Source organism: Camelus ferus, chromosome 3 (assembly GCF_009834535.1).
Source record: "Camelus ferus isolate YT-003-E chromosome 3, BCGSAC_Cfer_1.0, whole genome shotgun sequence".
Taxonomy (NCBI): Eukaryota; Metazoa; Chordata; class Mammalia; order Artiodactyla; family Camelidae; genus Camelus; species Camelus ferus.
The window spans coordinates 95,217,823-95,244,769 of NC_045698.1; the positions used below are offsets into that span (position 1 = coordinate 95,217,823).

General features: G+C 41.9%; 1 long non-coding RNA gene across 3 annotated transcripts in view; it reads left to right on the top strand.

Moving 5' to 3' along the window:
- The window catches only part of LOC116662722, a 203,791-nt gene that overhangs the window by 46,097 nt on the left and 130,747 nt on the right, over positions 1–26,947 (top strand). For all 3 annotated transcript variants that reach the window (XR_004318730.1, XR_004318729.1, XR_004318728.1), the window contains exon 5: positions 17,672–17,813. This is a non-coding gene — a long non-coding RNA (uncharacterized LOC116662722). The remainder of the gene's footprint in view (positions 1–17,671; positions 17,814–26,947) is intronic.

The following is a 26,947-nucleotide window of genomic DNA, read 5'->3' on the forward strand; positions in this document are numbered from 1 at the left end:
TCTGTTTCATTGATCCGTATCTCTGTTTTTATGCCAATACCATGCTGTTTTGATTACTGTAGCTCTGTAGTATTGCCTGAAGTCTGGGAGGGTTATGCCTCCAGCTTTGTTCTTTTTCTTCAGTATTGCTTTGGCAATTCTGGATCTTTTGTGATTCCATATAAATTTTTTGATTATTTGTTCCAGTTCTGTGAAAAAGGTCCCGGTTAATTTGATAGGGATAGTATTAAATCTGTAGATTTACCTTGGGCAGTATGGCCATTTTAACAATATTAATTTCTCCAATCCAAGAGCATGGGCTATCTTTCCGTTTCTTTAAATCATCTTTAATTTCCTTAATCAATGTTTTGTAGTTCTCCATGTGTAAGTCTTTCACCTCCTTGGTCAGATTTATTCCCAAGTATTTTATTGTTTTGGATGCAGTTTTAAAAGGGATTGTTTCTTTACTTTCTTTTCCTGCTAATTCATTGTTAGTGTAAAGAAATGCAGCTGATTTTTGTATGTGAATCTTGTATCCTGCTACCATGCCGAATTCTTTTATCAGCTCTAGTAGTTTTTATGTGGAGCTTTTAGGGTTTTCTGTATATAGTATCATGTCATCCACATATAGTGACAGTTTTACCTCTTCTCTTCCAACTTGGATCCCTTTTATTTCTTTTTCTTGCCTGATTGCTGTGGCTAGGACTTCCAAGACTTATGTTGAATAGAAGTGATGAGAGTGGGCATTCTTGTCTTGTTCCAGATTTTAGTGGGAAGACTTTCAGTTTTTCACTGTTGAGTATTATGCTGGCTGTGGGTTTATCTATTTATTTTTAATGGAGGTACTGTGGATTGAACCCAGGATCTAATGCACGCTAGGCCCACACTCAGTTTTTGAGGATCTGCCGCATGCCAAAGACTGCTCAGTGCTAGAAATACAGCAGTGAGCAAAGCAGTTTCTTCCTCTGATGAGACTCCATCATGATGGGGAGAGACAACAAGTAAGCAAACAAATACCAAATGTGTCAGATAACACTAACTTTCATGGAGGGCAAAAAAGAAAGTGCCCAAAGTGGGTGAAGAGCGGCAGCAAGGAGGGGAAGGAGACAGAAAGTCTCTAATAAGTTGGCATTTTAGCAGAGATATATTGACTTTAGGAGACGGAGCCATGTGGATATCTGGTGTGCGTGGGAGTGGGGCAGGGCAGGCCAGCAGAGGAAGGAGTAAGTACAAAGGCCCTGAGGTGAGTGTGTGCTTGGGATGTTTCAAGAAAGCATGGTGGCCACTGGAGCAGATTGAAGGAGGAGGAAAGGTAGCTGAAGAGTTCTGGAGCATGTAGGTCTCATGGTCACCATACAAGCTTTAAATTACACTCTGGGTGAGATGGGAACTGTGAGAGGGTTGAAGCAGAGCAGTGCCACGACTGACATTTTAAGACGGTGTCTCTAGCTGCTGGGAGGTAGGGAGTGAGAGGGGAAGCGGGAGACCAGGCAGGCACACTCCAGGTAGGTGGGTTCTTGCATGGCAACAGTGGAGGTGGGTCTTCCCACCCTCCTGGTGGTCAGAGTGTAAGTGTACAGTGGGGCTGCCTGGACTCGCCCAGAGTTGCCTGTAGGGTGTAAGAGATCAAGGACCAGGGACAAGGTTTGGGGCCCAGCAGTAGAAGCATAGCTTTTCTTTTTACTGTGATGGGGAAGATGATGAGAGGGATGGGTTGTGTAGGGAAATCAGCAGTTCTGTTTGGACACGTCAAGTTCAACGTTTCATCTCCTACCACGCCCCCTAAACTCACTGTACTTTCACCCTGGTCACTCGGCAGTTTCTAGACAGTCAAGCTTGTTTTATCTCATGGCGTTGCACTTGCTGCTCCCGGACTGTAGGCAGTTGGGGGCAACTGTCTGCTAGACGGTGCTCCGACCTTCAGGGCCCTTACTCCTTCAGATCTCAACACCGCTGTCCCTTCCTGCCCGTGTGTTGAAAGTAGCTCCCACCCCCTCCCAATCACATAAACTGAGGGTTTTTTGGCTTCTTTGTTGTTTTGGGTTTTTTTTGGGGGGGGGTAGCGTTGATCACTATCCATTATCTTTCTGTTCCTTTGTTTATCTCTAGTCTTCTAGTTCCACGACAGTTGGGACCCTGGCTCTCCTGCTCCATCGCACTTTGCTCAGTGCCTGGCACATAGTGGTTGCTTAGTTAACATTTGTTAATATAATTTAACAAGGAGCAGAAATCATTGCCCTGTACTCCAGGGGCTCACAGCCCAGGAGAGGAACAGATGTCACTGAGTATTAGTCACATATGAGACAGAACCAGTGCAGACAGGGCCAAAGGGACACGTAGCAGCAAAAGGGCAGAGATGGGGTCTGGCTGGGATCACCTGGGCAAGGCTGGCTCAAGCAGGGAGCTGAGGCAGGTAGGTGGAGAGCTGTAGCTGCAGGCGTGAGGGGTGGTTTTGGACTTCTAGGCCCCGCAGGAGGGGCCCAGAGGCAGGCAGGGGAGGCCCAGCTGGGCACAGCCAGCAGGGGCAGGGTGCACAGCTCTCTGCCAGGACCAGGGCAGGGAGCACCAGAATGGAACTACCAGCATCATCTGCCACCAAGCCATTCCAAAGGCTCCTTCTCCAGGCAGCAGAGGGACGTGCAGTGGCCATAAATCAGAATTAACCATAGCTGTCCTGCAGAGGGTAGTTCCCCGGCATGTCGTTACAGACATCAGAGGAAAGGAACCCCACTGGGTCCAGGTACCAGGGCCCATCCCCTTGTGTGGTCTAACCCCACCAAACCCTGCTGGACCCCTGCAACTGCAGTCACATTTCTCTGCTGACAAGTCCTGTCCTCAAATACTCTTGCTTTGAACACAGTTGGAAAGTAGCCTTCCCGCCAAGGTCAAGGCTGAAAGGAAACACAGTTGCTGAAAAATACTGAAACACTCCTTGCTTCACCTCCCACCCACCCTGTGGATCCTCCCTTCCCAAGCCGGAAGGTTTCTCTGAGGTTGTATGTGGGTGAGGCCGTGGGGAGCAGCTTTTCCACATCAGCAGCAGAAGGAGGCGGGTTGTGTCAGCTCAGAGCAGAGTCAGGGCCGGTGGTGGGACAGGAGAGCTATGCTGGGCACACCAGCAAGGATAAAGCCAGTCTGGCATGCTTCCTGGGAACTATTGGTGCTGGCTGTGTTTAGCAGCAGCCTTCAGAGCAAAGCTTGGTTAAGCCCTTGGATTTCTCTGTTCTGGGGTGTTTTTCTTGGCTTCCTAAGGTCTTAACACAGTGTGGTCTCTCCTCCCTGTGACTCTGGCTGGAGTCTGTGCCAGGGTTAAGCCATCCTCTCTGAAGGACAGGGCCCCACTGTGTCTGGCACAAAGGGGACATGCTCGCATGGATGGGTTTCTGGACACCCCAGGGGCAGTCCCAGGCATTTCTAGGGTCTCAGGGGGCATACCTACAAGTGTGGGGAGATTGGAAGGACCTGGTTCTGGGTCATTTCCTCTCCTGGTTTTTAGCCCTCCTCTAACTCATGGCTGGAGACTCTTCCTGGGTTATCCTCCCTGGCTGTGCTGTGAGGCAGCCACTGCTACCTGAATACCCACCTGAGTTCCTGTCCAGAGTCCCCAGACCTGCTCTCAGTCTGGTCCTCCACTGCCCCCGAGTGGCTGTCTGGCTCACTGCACTCTGACTGCTGAGCCTTCCCATTAATACTCTTAAACAAGGTAGATCCTTCATTTCTTCCATGTGCATAACCCTCTCCCTAGGGCTATAAGAGACCCAGCGTTTGCCCTAAAAAAGAATACATTCTCCCTAGGAAGTGAAGGCATAACCACAAAGGGACAATGAAACCAAATAAGGCAGCATGTGCTCTCAGGGAAAGTCTGAGATTGTGATTTACAATAAGCAATATATATTTGGTCTTTGTCCACTATTCGTAGCACAGAGCTCCTAAAAAAACCTGGAATTTCTGAAGTGATGAGAGTGATTAAGGTGTCTTTTGTTAAGTTAATGTGGTGACTTTTCAAATATCCCAGAGGTTTGGGAATGGTTTCTAGGAGAACCAATCAAGGATTGGAGGGATGGAACTTTCAGTCCCATCTTCACCCCCATCCCTGGCCTCTGGGGTGAGAAGAGGGGCTGGAGGTTGAATAAATGGCAGTGACAAGTGATTTGATCAGTTGTGACTGTGTATTAAAGCCTCCATAAAACCCTAAAAGGACTGGTTGGAGAGCTTCCAGGTTGATGAACATGTGGAGGTTTGAGGAGAGTGGTGCACTCGAGAGGGGCACAGAAACTCCTCACCTTTTCCCCATTCATACCTGGCCCTATGCATCTTTCTGTTCCTGAGTTATACCCTTTCATAATAAACCAGTCATCTAGTAAGTAAAATGTTTCTATGAATTCTGGGAGCTGCTCTAGCCAATTAATTGAACCCAAGGAGGGGGTCATTGTAACCTCCCATCTATAGTCAGTCAGTCAGAAGCACAGGTAACCTGGGCTTATGACTGACATCTGAAGTGTGGGCAGAGGAAATTCTGGTAGGACCGAGGCCTTAACATATGTGGTTTGATGCTATGTCTAGGTGGATAGTTCAGAATTTAGTTGAATTGTAGGACTCCAAGAATTGCTTGATGGTGTAGAGGAAACCACTTCCATCCCCCCAACACACACATTGAGGTTGGGTCCCAGAACCCTTTCAGCTGGTGTCAGAAGTGGAATTTGCTAGATTGGTCCTGGCTTGCAGAAACATGGTTTGGGAAGAACGGGTGAAAGGGGTGGAGGATGTAGAACCATTGATTCTTGGGCGACAGCATGATCACCCGTTGTACGGAGCAGCAGCTGTGCAGCTGTCAGTTACTAACATAAAAGTTACCGATGAAATTTAGAGATGGATACAGCTCCTGGGGAGTTGAATCACTGACTACATAGGGAAATTCAAAATAATAAGCATGCTAAACATATAATCATTTGATTTTTGTTATCTGTAATAGCTAAAATAAATTAAAAGAAAATACTGGGTCAGACCTTGGTGCTAAACTAAGCTCAGATTTAGGTCCATCTGAGCTTCGGCCACCAACCTTAAAGCTGCCTACACAGGGGAAAATTATGCAGGGACAACAGAAAGTATCTCCAAGACCTCTGGTTACCAAGAAAGTAGTCAGTGTAGGGGGAAGGCAAAACCAAGAAACTATTGAAGTTGGAAATATAATTTGAAGGAACTGTCTCATTTTGTGGGTCAGTATCATTGGCTTCCTGAGGAACCTTTATTGAAATTGATTGTGAGAGTAACTAATTTAGAAACTGTCTTTGGTTTTGAATGCTGCAGAGTGGGAGAGCATGTTTGGGTGGACACAGGCCCCACAGCTCACTGTGGAACAATCACAGATGTCTGTATGTGATCTGGACACATAGGAGGTTATTTCCAAAGGAAACACTGTAAGGTCTGTTTACCCTGAGAAGGGGGACTGTCCATCTCCCTCTCTGAATGCCCAGTGGAAATCCCAGGTGTTTCAGCTGATAAGCTTTGCATGCAAGTGATGTGGGACTGGCTTTAGGATGACTGGGATATTCACCTGCTGAAAAATGCCCATTACCCGGGTCATGGTAAATGCTGTGGTTTTCTTTCACATGGGCAGCCCCATATAACCTCATGTTTGCAAAACCGAAGGATAGTTTGGATGACTAAGTGACAGGAATACAATAGGCAGTGTAAAGCCAGAGTTCAAGCAACTCAGGAACAAAACCAGGGCTTGTGTTTATTGGAATCTTACTTGCTAAGCACTGGACATGCTCCACTTCATATAACATCAGTACAACCCAGTGAGGGCAGAATTTTCATATTACCATTTTACAGATGAGAAAAGGCAGGCTCAGTAATCTTAGGTAATTTGCTCAAGTGTTCATACGCCGGTCAGTGTGATTCCCTCCTCTCTTTGCATAATCACTTTGATATAGTACCCCAGAGCAGTGGCCCTCAGAATCACCCGGAAGGTCCCATCCACAGAATTTCTGATTTAATAGGTATAGGGTAGGCCTGAGATTTTGCACTAATGGGTTCCCAGGTGACCAGGAACTTTGAGAACCACGGCTTTAGAGACTGGATGGCTAATGAAGATTTTGCTCAAAACCAACCCATGTGCGTGGCAAAGGGGACTTGTTTCCTTCAGTATATATCAATCTGGTGATACCATTGGGCCTCTTGAGCTGTGCAGTAGTCAGCACTGAACCTGATCCTCACCCTGGTGGCTGGCGCCTGTGGAGAGGGCAGGGAGATGGGCTCTGCGCTGTGGAGCCTTAAAGGAGCCCACGTGGGGAACTCCAGTGGGCTAACCCATCAGGCAAGGGCAGCACCCAAGCTGGTGGCTTCAGGGTCTCTGCCCAGCCAATGAGTTCTGAGCCTAGAGAGACCCCGCCAACCACGAGCATGACTGGGGCAGCCAAACTCTATCCTTCATTTTGTCCAAACCACAAAAATCTGAATCCCTGGGGTTTTGGTTTCACTGTCTCAGGATCAAGGAGCAGACGTACTTGCTCTGCCTGCAGCTCTGAGGGTGTGTGGCCTCCTTCCCACCCCTGCTCCACGCACAGCCCATCAGGAGACAGTGACACTGGGGGAAGAAGAGGAGGTGGAGACAGCTGGGTTGGGAGAAGTGTTGAATGTGGGAGCTTAGAAGACCTCACTTCGTCTTGTCCTGGACACTGCTGAGGTCTGGCCAAGGTCAAGTTGCAGGTGGTGTCAAGAGACTTAAATTCACCGTAAAAGAACAGTAAATATCCTTTCCTACGTGGCTGGTCTCTGTGTTCTTCTTCAGGTCAGGTTGACCCTGAGCTCTTCCTGTGGACAGACAGTCCAGGTGCAGATATACTGTGTGCAGGAAGGTGTCCAGCTGGCAAATATACTTTCTAATGGCTTCACACTCTTGATCTTCTTTAATGGAGCAGTGCAAAGTCAAGGAATCAGATAATTTGTAAGAGCTCTCTGTCTAAAAGCCTGTGTTGAAAATTCATTGGTCTGCAGCTGCCACATGGCACTGTTCTGGGTGCCTGAGTGTTGAATGTCAGCACAGGGATTGGGGGTGCCTTTATGGGTCATGTGACAATATCCAATAGGAAGATATCAGCGTTTTTCAAAAAAAGGTTTTTGTATGTGAAATATGATCTTATAGGGATCCAACGATATAGACTGGGAAGCAGAAGTCACAGTTTCATTTGTTTTATGTCGGTTTAAGATTCATAGAATTTTAAAATTAAGGTAAATACAAAGCAAAACAAAACAAAAAAGAATGAAAAGCAAAAGAAAAGAAGAAAAACTGTGTGTATCTGTGGAGTTGCACCACCAACTGCTCAGATCATGTGCAGCCTGTGATTGCCCAGATGAAGGAGGAACACTTGTGAGCGAGGACAAAGACAAAGTTGTAAATCTGCAGAAAGCAAAAGAGGGGAAGAGGGGGTGCCAGGGGCCCTGCGAGGAGAGACATCACCGTCCACACCAAGGTCTCCCTGTCCGGCTTGACTCAGGCCCAGGGGAAAATCTAGTTCCTAGATTTCCTAGGCTTACAAGAGATTCTGAAGGGATCACAAGATAGTACCAGTTCACTGTTCTGATCAGCTTCTTAGATTAATAGTTCTCAGTCTTGACTGAATATCAGAATTTTCAGGGGCATTGAAAAATCTTAATGTCAGGCCATAACCCAGACCAGTTAATGTTGCTAAGAACTTCGCATCAAAGATTTTAAAAACTGAGTGATTCAGTGGGCAGTCAGGCTGAGAATCCCTGCTCTAGAATACTCTTGTGTATTTGAATTTCCTAGATTATTGGCAGATTTTGATAATCCACTGTATGCTCATCATCCATGAAGCCAGTTAAGGCCTGGCTCCAAATCCTTCTCCTTGTCCATCTTTGATACTCTGTATCCTTATTTACTTGCATTGATTTCCTCAAAACAAGCATTACCTGGAGGCAAATAATTACTTTTAAAGAAGAATGAACAGAATTGTGAAAGTATTTCCCAGTCCTCCCACATCCTACCTAACTTCTCCAGCCACAAATGCCTTTGGAAAATAAACTTCAGTCCTAAAATAACCAGTGAGCTTGATGTTTCTTCTCCCATTTGCAATCAGTTCCTTGATTTTATCTCTAGCCTTAAAAAAAACAAAAAAACAAACAAACAAAAAAAACACCTTTGAGAAGATCTGCCACCTCTTCAGATAACCACTTTTTTTTTCTTTTTGGTCCCTGTGATAATGTGGTAATTCTGATTTTTTTTTTCTAAGAAAAAATTATACCAGACAGACAGGTCTTAGATAATTTTTCCCTCTTCACCGACATTCCCTTGTCCTATTTTTTTAAATGTTCTTTTATAAGTGCCTCTTCCAATCAAAGGAAGGCCATTTATTTCAAGATCTATAAATAGCTATGGGTCTTTAAGATTCTTCTAGCACATTGTATTCCTGTGCTTTCTGCAGTGTTCATTTTCTTCCCAGGTTTTTTTTTTTTATTCCTACACAGCCTGAAAAATATTTCCCTGTGGGGAAAGTTACGACAAATGCCCTAAAATAGAAGGGACTGTGCCTAAGTCTCCAGAGGGTGCTTAATAATTACTTAACAAATGAATGGAAAAATAGCAAAGTGTCTTTCCAGCCCAGGTATAGATTTTACCACTATGAGTCTCCACACATTCCTGAGTAAGTATGTACGTCACAATTCTGGAGGAATACCTAGAGAAAACTGTGCTACTAGAAATTTTGCCAGTGGCCACTATTTTAAGCCCATAGATAAACTGACTATCCAGTCTCTGCTTTCACCTCTGCTCTGAATCTCTAATGCATCATGGGGAAAACCTGTTGGGATTCAGAACTAAAAGAAAAGAATTGCAGTTATTTGATGTCTTAGGGACTTTGTGCATTGCAACCTGAGATAATGAAATTGTTTTTGTTTTTGACTCAATCAATTCATCTTATTTCTGCATTCATGTTTTTGTCTCTTTCCTGTCTTTGAAACGGTGCATATTTTAGTGTGACACACTTAGCCATGCTTCCAAGTTGTCAACCACCTAATCTTTAGGAGTAGCTAATGAGTGAGCAAAATATTCTGTTTCAGGATTAAAATCAAATAAGTCTAAAAGACGTGTTTAGTGTGTCTAAAAGAAAGCCCACCTCCAGAAACGCTGCTCAGATCTTCAGCTGACCCGTCTTGTCTCCTTCCAAGCCTAGGCTTTGATGGTCCCAGGGTAAAAGCCCTTAAATTTGGGAAGACTTGTGTTTCAATCTGTTCTTGCTCTTTCAAAATGTGTTATTACTTTTTCAAGAGTAGTAAGAGTGCATTGTTGGGAAATTGAGTTCTCATTTTGGGTAATAAAGTGGGGTTGGTTATTTATCTGATTGTGTTAATTGTTGACCTGCCCCATGATGGCCAGGCTTAAGGAGACTGTCAGTTTGGAGAAAACACAGATAAAAACAGGCACAAGATTCATTAGCCACCTCTCAGCCAGACTGTCAGCATGTCAATCTATCACAGGCCCTGTGTTTCCAGACCAGAATTCCTTCATGGCGCTTCCTGGGTAATCTGCAGTTTTCTGAATTCCCAGTTCTGAGGAAAAATGGACCAAGAAGTCAGGAAAATGGGAAACAAGTATTACAAACCTCCTTTGAGAATTAAAGCTTAACAAGTAACAGAGACTTGACTGGTTGGAAGGAATCCACTGACTTCAAGTTGAAAGCAAGAGCAGAAGGTGCTAAGGAGAGGGAGAGGTTAAGGAGCATTTCTGGAAACCTAGTCATGGACAGTCTGATCTCTTCCCCTTGTAGCTCTTGCCATGCTTGTCTGTAGGTGCCCCTGTACCTGTCTCCTGCTAATGGTGAGTCACTTTTGCTAATAAAATAAATATTAATAAGCTTATACACATAGTATGCTTTATGCAAATCCTATGAGTGATGTGCTAAGAAATAATAAGTTTTGCAAACAAATGAAGTCCTTAAATTGGCAGTTTTGACCTGTGATTCTGCATCATGTCATTAATCTAAATGCTACACTACTGGAATATTACCTTACAACGTTTATTGGTGTTTATCCAGAATGTGAATATTACTATAAGCTACAGTTCTTTGTAATGACATAAAATTTAAAATTTCTTATTCATCTTATGTATTCTTATAAATCAGACACATTTTCAGATAACCGTAATAATGATGGAGTATAGAGAATGTTGGAAATATTTTGAGAAAAACTTATAATTTCAGGAATTCCCAAGAATTCCTGAGAATTCTGATTTCTTATTGCCTTTATCGCCTAAATTTCTCTTAGAGCTTGGTGCCTTGTCTCTGTCCCCGATCTGAGCTGCCACCCCCTTTGAATTGGACTGCTGAAGCAGCCTGCTGACAGGCTCCCTTCGATCAGTGCCAGAGAGACCTTACAGAAAGACAAGTGGGTTCATTACATCCCCTTACATAAGACATTTTAATGGCTTCCCACATTAAAAGGTGCTCAACCTCCTTAGCAACTTGGGAAATGAAAATTAATACCACAATTAGAGATCGGTACATACCTGTCATCTTGGCACAAAAGGAAAAGTCCCAGCTCCACGAGGCAGAAACTGTTCATTTTTGCTCACCATTTTGTTTATGCTTAGTGCAATGCCAGACATGTATGGTTAGCTCAGTGTCCATCTTTAGATAGATGGATAGGTAGATAAAGGAATGAGAGGGAGACACGCTAGAGCCTTCATGCCGTGTATTGCATGTGGTATCACCCAGACACCTGGCAAAATAGAGGGTCCTTTGGGCATTGCCCAAAGTGGCTTTTCTCTCTGAGGCTGACAGTCAAAGATCTCTTCATTTTTCCACAATGGCATCTCCTATTGCAGCAGAGAAATTGGTTATTTTGAGTCCAAGTTTTCCCATCTTGAATGCAGGGAGGCTGGACAATAGGCTTGGCATTTACTTCCTTCTGAAAATGTATCAAACTGTACCAAATTATGTAAAAATCCAACACATATAACCTAACATTAGCAGCACCATTTCCTCCTGTTTTGTAGAACTGTGGTGAGAAACAAATGAAATAATGCACATAGAAGTTCATCACAAGGCATCACTCAGAAGTTGTATCCGACATGGTTAAGTCAGCATACCTCCACTTTATAATCACTGAGATTATACACAGGGCCTGGGCCAGCCTTGAGCCAACCCAGAGAGATCGTCCCCGTATCTGGAACCCCCTTCTTTTCTGGTCTCTCTAACCTGCTTTTGGTACCTCATATTCTGGAACCTAACTTCCTTAATAAAAGTCCTTATTTTCTCTGGATGAAAATGGATAGTAGAATCAAACCCATCATGTTTTTAATTTTGGCTTTGGGGCTTAGATTTTCTTTGACCCTTGACCAGTTTCTTAGCATTTTTGAACCTCAGTTTATGTATCTGTAAAATGGGAATGATGATCTCTCCCTAACAAGGGTGTTTTTGAGAACTGAATAAAGTTATGTGCTAGAAGGAGCATTCTTACTATCTGGTTCATAATGCATGTAAGATATGCATAAGTTCCCCTCCCTTGCCCTCTGAATGATCTCAACTAATTGAAAAGCTCATCTTCACTAATAGGAGAGGGCAGAAGTGCAGGGTTTGATAAGACAAAGGTGGGAGTATCAGGTTGTCTAAGATAGCCTTCAGTCCCTTAATAAAGCCAAGGTGAGAGATTCGGTCACACAGAAACCTACCAGCCCCTCAGTGAACTTGAACCTTGTGGGTGATAGAAGGATTAGAGTACACAAGAAAAGATGCTGACCTGCTAAGTAAAGACCCTTGTCTGAAAGTGTATGTTCTACAGGCACAGTGGTTTTCCACATCTCAGAATCGTGGCCAGCTGGAGCTTACTCATCCTGCGTTTGCGAGGACCACTTCAGTACATTCTGGGAACCATGTGAGCAAGAACTCTGTACCAGCTGGTCGCCCCCTAATCACTTTTTCCCTAAACCTTGACTTTCAGTTTCAGGAGTTATTATCTTGGACCAAGACTTGAAGTCAGTATATCATAGACCTTCATGGGCTTGCTGTGAGAGTTCACTTAAACCACCCCTTGCTAGGCCATAATCTACCATCCACACACTGAGTAGGTGGGGCCTTGCACTCTCTTGATCAGTGATGTAAACCTCTGCCCATGGCACCTGAGGCCTCAGGATAAGGGAATGTTTCCCTTGTTTTTGAATCAAAATAATCCCTGATGTATTTGAACTTTTTAAAAAAATTTTTTAACAGAGAAGGAACATTTTCACTGTTACCAGCTCCCAGAACCATCCTTTCTCTGATTTCTGATTTTGCTGCACACTCACAATGAGGTTCCTGGCCTCGGCTCTGTGACCACCGGGTGCTGGCTGTCAGCATGATGGATATCAGGTCATCCCTAAAATGCTTTTATTTTGGCCCTCTCTCTGTCACTTTCACACAAATGAGGATTTGATGCACAGTATGTTAAGTTTGTTATTTCCACTCTGACTCAATACATGAGTTGAACCAGAAGGGGCTGTAATCAGACCCAAGACGCTCTTAGATCTAACAACATTATGTCAGGGATTTCATAGCATAGTTCCAATTTCAAATACTATGCTCTGCTTCTAAATCAGGAGTTCTAAATATCTGTTGTGAAAACAGTCACTGCAATGAAGAGTAAGAGTGGGAAAATGGTTATGAAATTGACCTGTCAGAGATACAAAGTCCATTTGTGGTCGTCAGGGCAGAGTCAGCCTAGGCAGGAAGAAAGCATGTGTTTTAGCAAGAGCCTTTTTTTGCTGTTGGAATCCACAGCCACAGGATGTTCATTCTTTAAATGAGTGTGGTTTTACTGCCCTCCAGTGTCTCAGAGCGTTAAGAACTTACTGAACCTAAAAATGCCTTCTCACCACTGGCCCTAGATTTTATAGTCACGGAAAACAAAAAATTTCAGAACTGAATTATCATTAGAGATATTTAGTGAACTTCATCAACCCTTATATAGGTAGGAAACTGGAGGCCAGAGAGGAAAGGCAGGCTCAGCCCACCGCAGTGAGAGACGGCATCGCAAAGATTAATCATCTTGTTCATTTATTCATTGTTCACTTGTAGCAGATGCTCATTTTCTTGTATAATATTGGGGAAAAAATAAATTGCATTTTTTTTGTTCTCTACATTATATCATTTTCTTTCAAGTCCCTAAGGGCAGAAAGTTACTTCTTTGTGACTCCACAGCCAGAGTCCTTAATTCAAACTTTGCCCCTTGATCCTTTTATATCCCTTAGGATCCTTTAGGAGAGAGGAAAGACTGGGTTCTTGTCACTCACAACTTTGTTCCAAGGACTTGACAGAATTTGGCTCATGTTAGGTGTTAAATCATATTTGTTGAATCAACCAACTAATCAATGAATGGAAGGATAATTTGTTGCAGTATTAATTGTGATTTTTTTTGTTCTCATTGCTACGGGTATGCAAGCAATTTGTTGAAAGAGCAGAATTTGACAGGATACAATCATAAAACAACTCTCTCCCAAGTCTTGCCCTTTCATACCTGCTTGGTGAGCTAGTTTTTGGTTTTTTTGGTCCCCTCCCCAACACATACACATTGCTTAAACCTAGGGTGGGTCTTATAACTTATGTAGTCCCTTTCAGATGTAAAAAATGACCTCTGGTCACTTTTAAACACAGTGGTTTAGTTTCCCAGCCACTTGAAGGTGGACTTCTGCACTGTTTTAGTGCTAGCGTTAGACACGAGGAGAGGACAGTGATGAGATAATCACTTATGCTGTCACACTGACCAAGATAAAAGCATCTGGTAGTGAAATTCTGCTTCTGGAAATATCAGGCTAACATATTTCAGGCCAACCTTTCCCCCACAGTTAAAAAGGCTGAAAAAATATTTGAAAAATATCTGCTGAAGATGTTAGAAGAGAGAGAGAAAAATAGGCTTGATTTCTTTCATCAATTTTGGAAAATTTTTAGCCATTAACTCTTCAAATGCTGCTTCTGGTCCATTCTTTACCATCTCAGTTTCTGGGACTCAAATTGTATGTATATATGTTTCCTATACTCTCTTCTGTATTTGGCATTTTTTCTCTCTGTGCTTCAGTCTTGTTATGTTCTTCTGATCTATGTTCTGGTTTATTAACTGTCTTTAACTATATCAGATCTTTATTTCAGTTACTATATTTTTCAGTTCTTGAATTTCTGTTTTATTCTTTCTGTGTTTTATAGCTTCCTACTGTAAGTCTCCATCTGATTTTTTAATGCTTTGAGCACATGAATGATGGCCCTATTAAAGTTCCTATCTGACAACTCCAATATCTGGATCTCCCATGAGTTTGTTTCTGTTGTCCAGTTGATTTTATTTGGGTCATATCTCATGTTCTGTTATGTCTGGTTGATTCTGACTGAGTTGAGGCTTGGCATTTAAACAACTGGAGCGATCATGTGAGGCTCTGGATAACGTTATCCTCCTCCAGAGAGGATTTGCTGTCACTTCTAGCAGGCAGCTAGCCTGAGGGCAAATCATCTTAATGCAGGTGTGGACTGAACTTCATTCTTTATGGAGTTAGCTTAATCCAGTGTGAAGTCTTTGAGGGCAAAAGGGTCAAGACTGAAATTCTGGGATTATTTACCAAGGCCCCCTCTATTTGGCAAGCCCCACAATCCTGTGAGACAGATAAAAATCTCTGCTCAGATTCTCAGCTTGTCACCTACTGCATTCTGCTTATCTTTTCCATCTTTGTCACAGCTTTCTGATTTCTAAATGTTTCAGGGAGAAAGCCTTTACAAACATTAGACTCACCTCTCTGGGCTTCCTGTCTCTTAGAAATCTTGGATCTCTCAAGGTTCACTTGTTTTTATATCCCAGCAGCTCTGCAAACCCAAAGTAAGAAAGTATACAGAAAACCACACCTAAGTACATCATAATAGTTCCCATTTAAAAAAAAATCAAAAGATCTGGGGACAGCGTCAAAAAAAAAAAAAAAGCGTGGACGAAGAGATTGTGATAGAGTCACACTGTGGAATATTATACAGCTGTAGGATGAGCAATTTATAATTATTACAAGAACATTTTTCATCTCTAAGCATAACACTGAGCAAAAGAAGCCAGACACAAAAAGGGCATATATTTTTGAGTCCATAAAAGTCATAAAATACAAAAAGAGAAACAAAATCATCATAGATTTATAGTGAATGGAATCAGAACAGAGGTTAACTTTAGGATGGATAGTCGTAGTTGGAGAATGAGAAGTAAAATGTAGATAAATCTTAAAAAGGTTTCATTAAATAATAATCATAATACTGTCTTGTGAACCTTAAGTATCTGTGCCTGTAAACACTCTCATATATGTATACATATTTATTAAAATATTTTAATTGTGTAAAACATATAAAATTATAATACATGCATAATAAATAACAAAAATATCCAATAAGACAGAGTTAAACTGTTGCAATTAAACTGGAGATTAAATATTTTAAGGTCTTTGTGTTGTCCAAGGAGTATAAAAAATACTACTTATATATGTATATGTGTATATATGTATATATATACACACATATATATTTATATATAATATATATAATATATATAAATACATATATTTCATATATATGAAAATATTAACCAATATTTTAATATTTAGGATGATAAATAAAAGGATAGTAAAAAAGGTAGGAGAAAAATAAAACAATAAAAAGGAATTATCCTAAAGAGAAACTAAAACAATAGAGAAAAAAAAGATTGTAGAATAGATGAAATAAATAGAAAACACAGATAGATAGTAGATTAAATCCACATATGCCAGCAATCACATTAAATATGACCAAACTAAATATGTCAATTAAATGACAAAGATTGTCAGACTAGGTGAAATTTTTTTCAAAAACTATTTGTCACTTACATGAGACACTTTAATACATAAGGATAAAGAAAGATTAAAAGTAAAAATATGAAAAAATATAGACTATGTAAGGAGTATTGCTATGGTCTGAATATTTGTGGCCCTCAAAATTGATCGATTGAAATCCTAACTCCAGAAGGTGATGGTATTTGGAGGTGAGAGCCCTGGGAGGTGATTAGGTCATGAGGGTGGAGCCCTCATAAATGAGATTAGTGCCCTTACAAATGAGGCTCCAGAGAGATCCTTCAGCCCTTAAACCACATGAGGATGCAGTGAGAAGTCTGTGACCTGGAAGAGGGCCTTCCTTCAACCATGCTGACCCTCCAGTCTCAGATTTTAGCCTGCAGAATTGTGAGCGGTAAAATTGCTGCTGTGTTTAAGCCATCCAGTCTGTGGCATTTTGTTACAGAAGCCTGAATGGACTAAGGCAGCTGTGCAAAAGAAAAGCTGTATACCAGATATTTAGCCAAACATTATTCTAGATGTTTCTGGGAAGGTATTTTTCAGATGATAGTAACAAATTAGTAGTTTTGAGTAAAGCACATTACCCCTCTGAATGTGAGTGGGCCTTATTCAATCAGAGGACGGCCTTATTAGAAGACTGGCCTCCCCAGAAGAAGAGGGGATTTCTGCTGGCAGACAGCCTTTGAACTCAAATCACAGCTCTTCCCTGGGCCTCCAGCCTACCCTGCAGATGTTGGACTTGCCAGTTTCCACAGTCCTGTGTGTATATCAGAGATGATATAGTATATATGTATATAAAACTGCCTACTGAGTTTGTACCTTAATCAGGCCCCAGGATATCCTTTTAATAAGTGAGGTCAGTAGTTACTGACGTTCCCATTTATAGACACAAACCAGTACTAAATGGTTGCATAATGTGCTCAAGGACACACAGCTGCTAGTTATTAGGATCAGATCAGAACTCACATCCTTCTGGCACCAAACTCATTTTCTCTTTCCACTGGTTTGTCTCACTCTTTCAATAATCTTACTTAGTCCGGCCTGTCCCACCATTTCATAGATGGAAATAATGGACTTGCTTTTCAGCCTGACAGACCCACAGCCCAGCACCCCGTGTAGCCCAGTGGGGGCCCCGTCTTTCCACACAGGGGCCCTGCCTGCCGACTCCCTGCCCTTGCTCACAGCCCCCTTTGCCTAGTGCACGTTGGATACTTTCAGGGCACTATCACTCTCCAAGTGACAGATTTTAATACTCCTAATTGTCACCCATTATATCATTATTACTTTTTCTGTGGAATTAAAATCCGTTTCATGAAAGGGCAAAAAAAGTTCATCTGCCTATAGCGTATCCCAGACTTCTCTATTGGGAGTAGTTGGTTCTTTAAGATTTCCTGCTCCGACTCCAGAGTGACTTTGCTTATCTTTCCCCCTGGTGGTTTGTGGAAGGATATTGAAGTCACACAGTAACCTCTGTGGTAGGTGTTTTCTTTTTCAATGAAAACTGCTAAACAGCGAGTCCTTGAGGGCAAGGGCACTATCTTACTGGCCTCCGTGTGCCTGGCACCATGCCTGACACATCATAGGTAGTCATTAAACACATTCCAAATGGGGAGTGGGTTTCAGTGGTAGAGTGCATGCTTGACATGCACAAAGTCCTGGGTTCAACCTCTGGTACCTCCATGTAAAAAAAAAAGAATGTAAATACTTACCAAATAAATTAATGGGCCTTCACCATTCCTTTTTTCAAGCACATTTGAATCCTCTGCCTTTGCCTCTATGAGGTGGTCCTCAAGCTTGATAGAATTAGAGTAAAACATGCTTAGAAAGATATAAGAAGAAACTTTATGTCCCATTTTACAGGTGAGGAAACTGAGGCACAAGGCCTGGAGATGCTGAAGCCACAAACAACACAGAAGAATCACAGCAGAGGCAAAGCTAGTGGGAGATGATCAAGTACCCTTCCTCTCTGCATTCTTCTGCCTGGACCCTCCCTGTCTCTTAGGTTGGTTCACCCTTTCTTCTGTGTTTGCTGATTTTACCATTGCAGAAATTCCTCTGTGCTTAAGCCAGTGTACAAGTTACTGGCAGCACAGAGTCAGTGAGGCTTAAGCCCTTTTTCATCTACATCACAGCAGGGACCAAAGTCAAGCACCGTGACCTTCCTTCCCATCTGAGCTTCCAAGGCAGCATCTTTGACCCATGAGTCAAAAAAGAGTGGCTAGTGTCACATTTTGTGGCCATTGTTGCTAGACTGTTTGTCTCCCCATGGGGTGGCTGGAGGCCCCTGGAGAGACAGTGAGCAGTCGCCGCGGGTAGAGTTCAGACTCAGGAATCACAGCCCAGCTCTGGGGCCTCGGCTGTGCTGTCATTTAGTCAACACTGACTGCCAGGCACCATGCTGCCACTGGGGCTGTTGTGGTATCAAGACAAGCATGGTCCCTGCTTCATGGAGCCTTCAGGGTTACATCTAGGAGATGGGCATTTGATGAATGAATAAAAACATAGCTAATACTTATAGGTGCTTGCTACATGCTAGACACTGCAATTTCATGCCTTATTTGAAGATGAACTGGTAGGTGGCAAAGCTAAAGCTTCAAACCACATCCATTTCTGTCTGACTTGAAAGCCCATACTGATGAAAAGAGAATGTATAAAAAATACCAAGTAAACTGTGTAGCACTTAATGAGCATCATGGGAGAATGGAATGAATCTGGGTTTGAGCCAGAGGCTAGAACTGAGTCCTGCCTCTGCCCACTCTGTGATGATGGGCTGCAGGGGTGAGGCCACATCAAGGGGGAGGAAGCCACATGAGGCAGGGCCAGGTAGGCGCACTGCCTTGCCCTTAGCATCGGCACAAAGAAGTTGCTACAATTCAATTACATTGGCCTGACTTAAAACATCCTAGGATGCTACAACATGGATGAACCTTGAAAACATGCTAAATAAAATAAAGCAGATACAGGAGGACAGATATTGCATGATGCCACTTAGATGAGAGACCTAGAATAGTCACATACATAGAGAAAGCAAGCAGCGCAGAAATCGCTGAGGGAGAGGGAGGAGGGGAGAATGAAGAGTTATTTTTTAACAGTTGCAGAGTTTATGTTTGGGATGATTAAACAATTCCGGGGATAGATGGTGGTGATGGTTGCACAGCATTGTGACTGTGCTTGATGCCAGTGAATTGTTCCCTTTAAAAATGGTTTATATTGGTAAGCTTTATGTTATATATTTACTATAATAAAAATACTATTCTTTAGATTAAAAAAGTAAATATCCTAGGAAACCAAGCACTGTCACAAGAGCTTAGAAGATGGAGGGGACAGACCTGCAGGATGCAAATAGGGAAATCACTTCTTGATGAAATGCTGTGGCTCATTACTTACTGACACTGATTCTCAGCACTGATAATAACGTCTTCCCATATTTTGAGGCACTAAATACTCTAGGTACTTTACTGCCACCAGAATAGAAGCTATTACTTCTCTTTGGCACAGAAGAAGAGAGCTTAAGTGCTTTTCTGTCAGCTCCACACTGAGAAAGCCTGGAGTTGAACTCAGGTCCCAGATGGAACCATCTCAGCAGGCGCCTCCTTGGGAAAGCACTCTCAGTCCAAGCAGACCCTATTTGGGGGGACTAATAACTGTCACTGGAAGATGAGCTTTGATGATATTCCAAGGTCTCCTGGACCCTGAAGACTGTGTTTAGTTTGAAAGCAGTCACAGTTAAGGTAACAGGAAAGCTGTAACCAAATCCGTAAGCTCTCTGGGCCAATCAGATCTTCTGCTAATAAGAACTCTATACAAATAAAGATGCACACCATATGAGATTTCTTTTGTGCTAAAGAGGAAGGTTAGTTTTTCACAAATGGCCTAGTCCTAAGTGGTACCTTCTCCCATACCAGAGAAGCAGGCAGGTGCATGAGATTAGGCCCTGTCTTGGGCAGCTGCTGTCCCAGATGTTTCTTGGCTCAGCTGGCCGCATGGTGGAGTGCCTTGGCTGTGGAAAGTGGACTTTGCAAACTCCCACACTGGGGATGCGCTGGTCTCTCCTTGTGGGAGGGTATACATGAGAGTCAACTCGTGTCAGAAAGCTGCCCTCCCTACCACCATGAGAACAGGCTGGTGGAGCTGTTAGCAGTGGGTCACAAGAAAGTCACACACAGGGAAGAAGATAGCCTTCCGTGAATGCTAGTCATAACTTTTCTTCTCGATATTACAAAAGATGCAGTGCGTTCTCTGCCAGATAAGAAGGGACCTACTCCCTGTTAGTCACAGTCTCATCAAACAAAGGTCAGCAGTTTCTGAACAAATTCGATTTTAGAGTAACCTCTTCTGTTTACTGGTTTTGTGCATCTTAGACTGTTTTAAAATGAATGATCAAAGTCATATTTATTAGAGAAGAAGTAACTACAGTGAAGTCCAACAGCATAGAAAAGAATTCACAACTAATCCTCCTGCTAAAGAGAGTACAGCAGACAATTTTGACATTTTTATCATAACTCTGTCATTGGTCTTTTTCTCCTGTGATTTTTATTTGTAGGTTTTTCATTTTAGAAGTAACGTGTGGTATTACTCACAGCCCCAGCAAAAAACGAGTGATACACTTCTGTTGAGAAATTTGAAGAGAGAGTAGTAAGGGAACCACCTGGGGTCTAGTGACAGTGAGATGCCACCACCACCCTCAGCCTAAAGAGGAGGGTGGAGATAGTGATCCGACCCAAGTCAGAGAGAGGACTGAGTGGTGGAGGACTCCTGACAAGATGAGGGGTGATGGGACATCATGGGAAGGGAGTAAACACCTTGTCCTCCATCTTCTCTCTACCTGCCTGTGGCCCCTGACACCAGCGAGCATGGTTGCCCACTGGCATGGTCAGCCTCCCCAGCATGGGGCAGGGTGGACAAGGGTAGAGAGCAGATCTGGAAGAGCAGACATCCAGCCTAAACAGGAGCATGTTCCTGTGGTCTGATATTCAAACATTATGGATAATGCTACACCTCTCTGCAAAGACGTGACTGTTGGTTTAAGTTTGGTCCAGATCCTTCAGACATTTTTCTAGGCAGTTACCTATATGTGTATGCTGTCATCAAATGTGCGGGTTTTTTCTGTGTATGTGTGTGTGGGGGGGTTATAAGTGGTATGATGCAGTGTGTATGGTGAACCTGCTTCTTCACTCAGTCATATGTCTTGGACTCTTTCTGTGTCAGCTCATGTGAAGCTGATACCGTTTTAACCCCCTGCAAGGTGTTCCCTGGTGCGGTCCATGGGAAGGCTGTTTCCCGATACCCTACTTCTTGCTCTCCTTCTGGGGCCCTGACAGGACTGCAGTTCCTCACTGAGTTTAATAAACTCTGGTGTGCCAGTGCACTTTCCTTCAGTCAAGGACATGTAAACCAAAGTCACATGTGTCACTTCCAGGTAAGAGCTTTAAGAGCCAACAAGAACTTCTCCATCTCTCTCTTTTCCTCTGCCTTTGGGACTAGGGAAGTTTTAGACTAGTGTTGTCCAATAAAAATGTAACACTAGCTACTCTGTAATTTGAAATGCTCTAAAAGCCACATTTTAAAAAGAACTTTAAAACAGATCAAATTAATTTTGTTAATATATGTTATTTATCCAGTACATTTAAACTGTTAGCACTTCATCATGTAATCAAGATTAAACATTATTGAGATACCTTACATTTTTCATACAATGCCTTTGAAACCCAGTGCATATTTTAACTTACATTGTATATCAGTGCCAATCAGCCACATCCCAAGGGCCCAGCAGCCCTGTCTTAGTCTTAGTGGATAGCGGCTACCATCTGGGACAGCACAGCCCCACCTGGATCTCAGGTGACACAGAGCTGAGTCCACAGCCTAAGAGTGATAGGCAGACAGTGTGAGTGAGAAATAAGCTTTTTTTGTTTTCTTAAGGCATCGAGATTTGGATGTTCTTTGCACCCACAGCATCTCCTGGTCTATCCAGACGGACCCACGTATCCTAATTCATGCAATTATTTCCTTATGGATGCACATGCAAGTTGTTTCTGGTTTTTCCCATCGTAAAAATGTGTTGATAAGCATCCTTATGTGCATTTCTGATGCTCATTTTTCTCTGGAGTAATTACCCAAGAATAAAGCCATATGTATACATTTTATTTTAACAAATGTGTCTAAAAAGCTGTCCAGATTGGCATTACAAATTTTCACTTCTCTCAGCATTATCTGAAGGTAACTATTTTTCTGTATCCCATTTTAAAATGTTTTCCTATTTTTTATATTTACAACTTTGATGTTACACTTGACAAAATATACAGCCTGCTCTTCTTAACATCATAAATATTTAAACTAATTAACAAATTTTTATAAACCTTGATTTTAAAGGGCAGCATGAAAATATGGTATGGATATGCCGAGTTTACCTGGCTATTTCCTTAGTTTTTTGGCCTTTGGGTTATTTATAACTCGGATTATGTGTAACACCATAATGAACATCTTTGTACATTCATTTTTTTCCGCAGTTTATTTTTCCTTAGGAAAAATTCTAAAAATATAACTATTGATTCAAAAGATCCATACATTTTAAGGTTCTTGATACTTGCTAGCCATTTTTTTCCCAGAAGAATTGCATCAATTATACCCTTTTAGGGAAATTTCAGATTTTTATATAACATACATTGAGCGTTTACTATGTGCAGATGCTTTCAGAAGCATATTGTATCTAATGCTCATGAGGGTCCTGTGAGGGTAGCAAAGGGAAAATGACCTGTCCAGGGTCATGGTGGATAAGGGGTGATGCTGACCCTTGAACCCAACTCTGGAGCACACATTTAGGCTTTTTGTTTGGTTAATACTTCAGCTGTCCCCGTTACCCTACCCATTGAAAAATAGCCTTCTCCTTGATCTCTATTCCAGCCACAACTCTTGTTCCCTGATAATTGAGTAGTTAATTTCAGTCTCCGGGTAGAGAGAAGTAATATTAACAGTGGCTTCTTCCTATAGAAAAACCTCCTTGGTCTTTGGAAAAGGGAATGTTGAGCTATAACTTCAAGATGCCAGGAGAGGGCGCTGCTGGCCCATAATCTGCTTCAGAAATAAACAGAAAAGTTCTCAAGAGGAGGCTGACAGTTTTTGAGATGGTTTCCCTAGGAGAGAGATCTTCTACTGAAGGAATATTAAACTGTTGTTTGGCATACAGAGCTGTTTTCCAATGAGACTCACTGGGGTTCTTTATTTAGGCTATTTATCCGTGCAAACAAACCACCTTGTTTTAAAATGAAAGGGGAGTCATGATCAGGCGGTGAATGGTTGTAAGTGGAAACCATCACAGATGCTTCTTAGAATAGTTCTCACTATCTCAGACAACAGTGAAATGCAAATGGGGAAATAGGACCAAATGCAAAATTTCCTTTTAGACTGCATTGGAGTTGAGTGTGTCAGGACAGAGCAGAAACCATCTCTGGACCTTCTCCCATTTTGTTCCTTGGACAACTGTTGATGTTCTGTATATGTTAGCTAAAGCGGAAGATTTGTGCTCTCTGAGGATGCACAGAGACATCCCTTCCCTGCTGTGATCTGAGCTCCTTTCTTGCTGGGAGCATGGCCATAGCATTCCTGGTTGGTTTTCTTTACCCTGTTGCCACATCTCCAACCCCGCTCCTGTCCTACACCGCAGCCTGAATGAACTCTAAGAATTGGATCCCATCACTTCTCTCTTGAGAACCCTGTAGTGGTTGCCCACCATCTCTAAGGTAAAAGTCTTCACATGTTTTACACTACCTTCAGAATCAAGACTCTACCTGCTTCCCCAACCCCGTTTTACACTGCTCTTCCTGCACCCCCCCCACGACTGTGTTCCCACCATGCTGAACTTCTTGCCTTCCGCATAACATGCTTTGCTCTTTAATATCTCCATGCTTTGCTCCTACTATTTTTCAGCCTATTGAATTCCTGTTCAGTCTTCAAAACCCAGCTAACAAGTCACCTCTTCCTGATATCCTCTCCAAATCTCCAGATAGTCACTTCTCTGTTGCTGCTGCCATGGGTGATCTTAGGTCTACACTGTGCTGCTGTTTCTCATCTTGTTTGTCTATCAGTATCTGTACAGAGAGCTCCTACAGGAAAGGGACCATGTATCATTCAGCTTTTTATCTAAGCTTATGCCTGACATGTATTAGACCCTCCATGAACTACTATTTGCATTTGGATAGAAAGGCTATTCAGGAACTTCAGTAATCTGGCAACATGCCATACATATCATTCAAAAAATTTTGGAGGTTCTAAGCTGTCATTATTTGTAATTTTACAGTTCATACTTGTGGTGAGAACTTTTGTTTATGCTTGCTTTTATTCGTTTTTTTCTGGATGATTTTATTTAGAAAGAGGATATCTGAGGCTGGAATTTGGACCAAGACCAGTATTAAGTCTCTCAACAGAGATGTAATTTCAGTGAAAGGAGAGAGTTTCCAATGGGTAAGAAGCGAAGCCTGCTGCAATTATTTGACAATGAAAACAAAGATTAAAGTGGTGAGGGAAGCAAGGATTGTTGAGAGCTGGTTTGTCCCACTCTAGGGAAGGAGAGATGGTAGACAACCAGAGTGAGTGAGGAAGGAGGGAGAGGAGTGAGGGTGGGCATTTATTCCTCCTTCTGCAGCTTCTATTTCTTTTGCCCATGGCAAGAATTAACATTGGTGAAAGACATTTGCCCAGTTTCTATGAACTCCCTGTGTTCTTTCAGATGGTAATGAGTTCTGAATGATCATTGCATCTTGAAATGTAGAAAGTCACTAAAGGGAACATTATTCACTCAGAGATCTGCGGAGCTTGTCACTTCACAATGGACACTATTTTAATGAGTCTTGAAACTCTTTATACTGGTCCTCTCTGCACACAGAAAGTTATAACTAACAGCCTGTATGACCACATGCCTGCACGTGCACGCACACACACAAACATGGGGTTTCACACACCCACTCTCCCACGGTGGGGTGACTCCGTTTCCTATTGATGGATGGAGCTCGTAGGTTGAGATGAACCATCTGTCTACCAAATGGCATTTCTAGTGCTTCAATCACATCTCCAATAATCACTTCCCCTAAACACATTAGTGGGAAATGATGTAAAAAATAATTAAGTGTAACTATCCATTCCATTAGAAATGGATGATATCTATGTTCAATAAACTAGAGACATGTAGGAGAAAATGACTATTCCCACAACTCGTTGCGACAGGAATGTCTCTTCATTGTTGCATAAAGTTTGTCCTGGCAAGAGGAATATTTGAAAGCTTCATAGTTCAAGGGGAAAAAGTAGAGGCTTACTTTAAATGAAAGAGAGAACTACTTTTAAAAATGGAGAGGCAGAGATACTAGGAAGTTGATGATGAAGGTGAGTAGAAAAAAGGGGTTATGCCAGTAAAACTTGCTTGTAAGAGGAATCAAATACAGTCTAGAATGGATTAGCCTAGCCTCTATGACTCATCAAAGTCAGGTTAGACATTTTGGTTCCTAATGTTGGCTTCTGGCTTAGCCAGATGCAGCATTTCTCAAATTTCCATTAACTCACCTATGAAAAAGCCCTTCTCATCCTAAAGTAAGTGGACAGTACCTTTGTTCACCACTATCCACATAGTTCAAAACACAGTGAAGAAAAGGGGGCAGTCTCTCAATTGCTCAGATACTGCTTTTTGCACAGACGAAAAATTGCCCCTTCATTTCTTCAGTGCGCTATACACATAAACACACATATTTTTGAGCAAATTTTATACTATTCTGGGACATAAACTAAGACAACTAAAGAAAATATGTGGGAGGAGGGGAGTGTGCATGGTCTATCAGTGTGTACAAGCATTTTTTTTTCTCGAGAGGTTTTTTTCGGTTTTGGTTTTGTGTTTTTTTTTTTCAATCATAAGTAAAATAATTCAGATACACATGAAAGAGGTATTCTGATAATAAGACATATTTGGAATCATTGCCTGTGGCGTTCTCCATTCGTTTAGAATAAAGAAGTCCAGGAAGGCCAGTAGATGCCTTCCCAGGCTAGATAAGGGTGCTGGGAAGGTGCCTCATGGAAACAAGTAAATTGGACTGGCAGCTTTGCTTATCATTTTGCTCTTTGGTTATAAAATAAGAAAACAAGGAAAAGTTGACTAGTGTTCAAAGGGACCAAAGATGGGTAACACTTATACCAACAGTTGGCTCTGGATAAAGCTCCCTTATTCAAGCTCATGAGAGAAAAAACATGAGATCCATGAGAATAGATGGGTAAAAGGTACGTTATTTTGTAGATGCAGAGGAATAGCAGATCTTTGAAGATACGGTATACAGGAATCAGAAAAAAAGTTTAGGAAATTATTTGGATACTAAAAAGCTGCCAGGAAATATAGCCTCTGTGGAAAAAAAGCAGAAATCCTCAAGGATAGAATAAGCTAAAATGAAAATACAAGATAAAAAAATAAGGATTTCAGGGAAGATAAAGAAAATAAAGATAGACAAAGATTTCAGGTAAACTAAAAATACAGAATTAAATCTACATTAGAAACATTAACAATCAGAAGTTGCAAAAAGTTCAATTTAGTGATGCAGATAACAACTTTAAAATATATTTGATGATTAGAGGAATGGAACAAATATTAAAATGGGGGTGATAACATATAGAGAAAAAGCAGTGAATAGTAATCACACTTAACAGTTATAAGAAACTGAGGAGAAATCCAGAATCATTGCTATTGAATCAATAATCAAGAACATAATTGAAGGAAATTTTGCAGAGTTTTTTGTTTTTTTTTTTTAAGGAGGTACTTTAATAGTAAGATATTGTGGAGGCAGAGAAGCAGATCTTACTACACATTCCCAGATAGAATCAATTAAAATGACCTACATCTAAATATAAATCTGAAATCAAATATTTTACTTACTTTCTTTATAAATAAAATAATTCTATAAGCATCCTTTCAGATGGCCCCTAAATGACCCACAAATAAATAGTACTTGGCTGGCCCCAAACATTTCTTTTGTTTTTCTGATACTAAATAACAGAGGATAAGAGAACAAAGTTGTTGAGAAGGTAGTAAGATACAGTAATTCATATATGAAAGCAATAGGGAAACACTCTCAGATATCCTGACGTTAAATAAGTATACCACTCACAAAG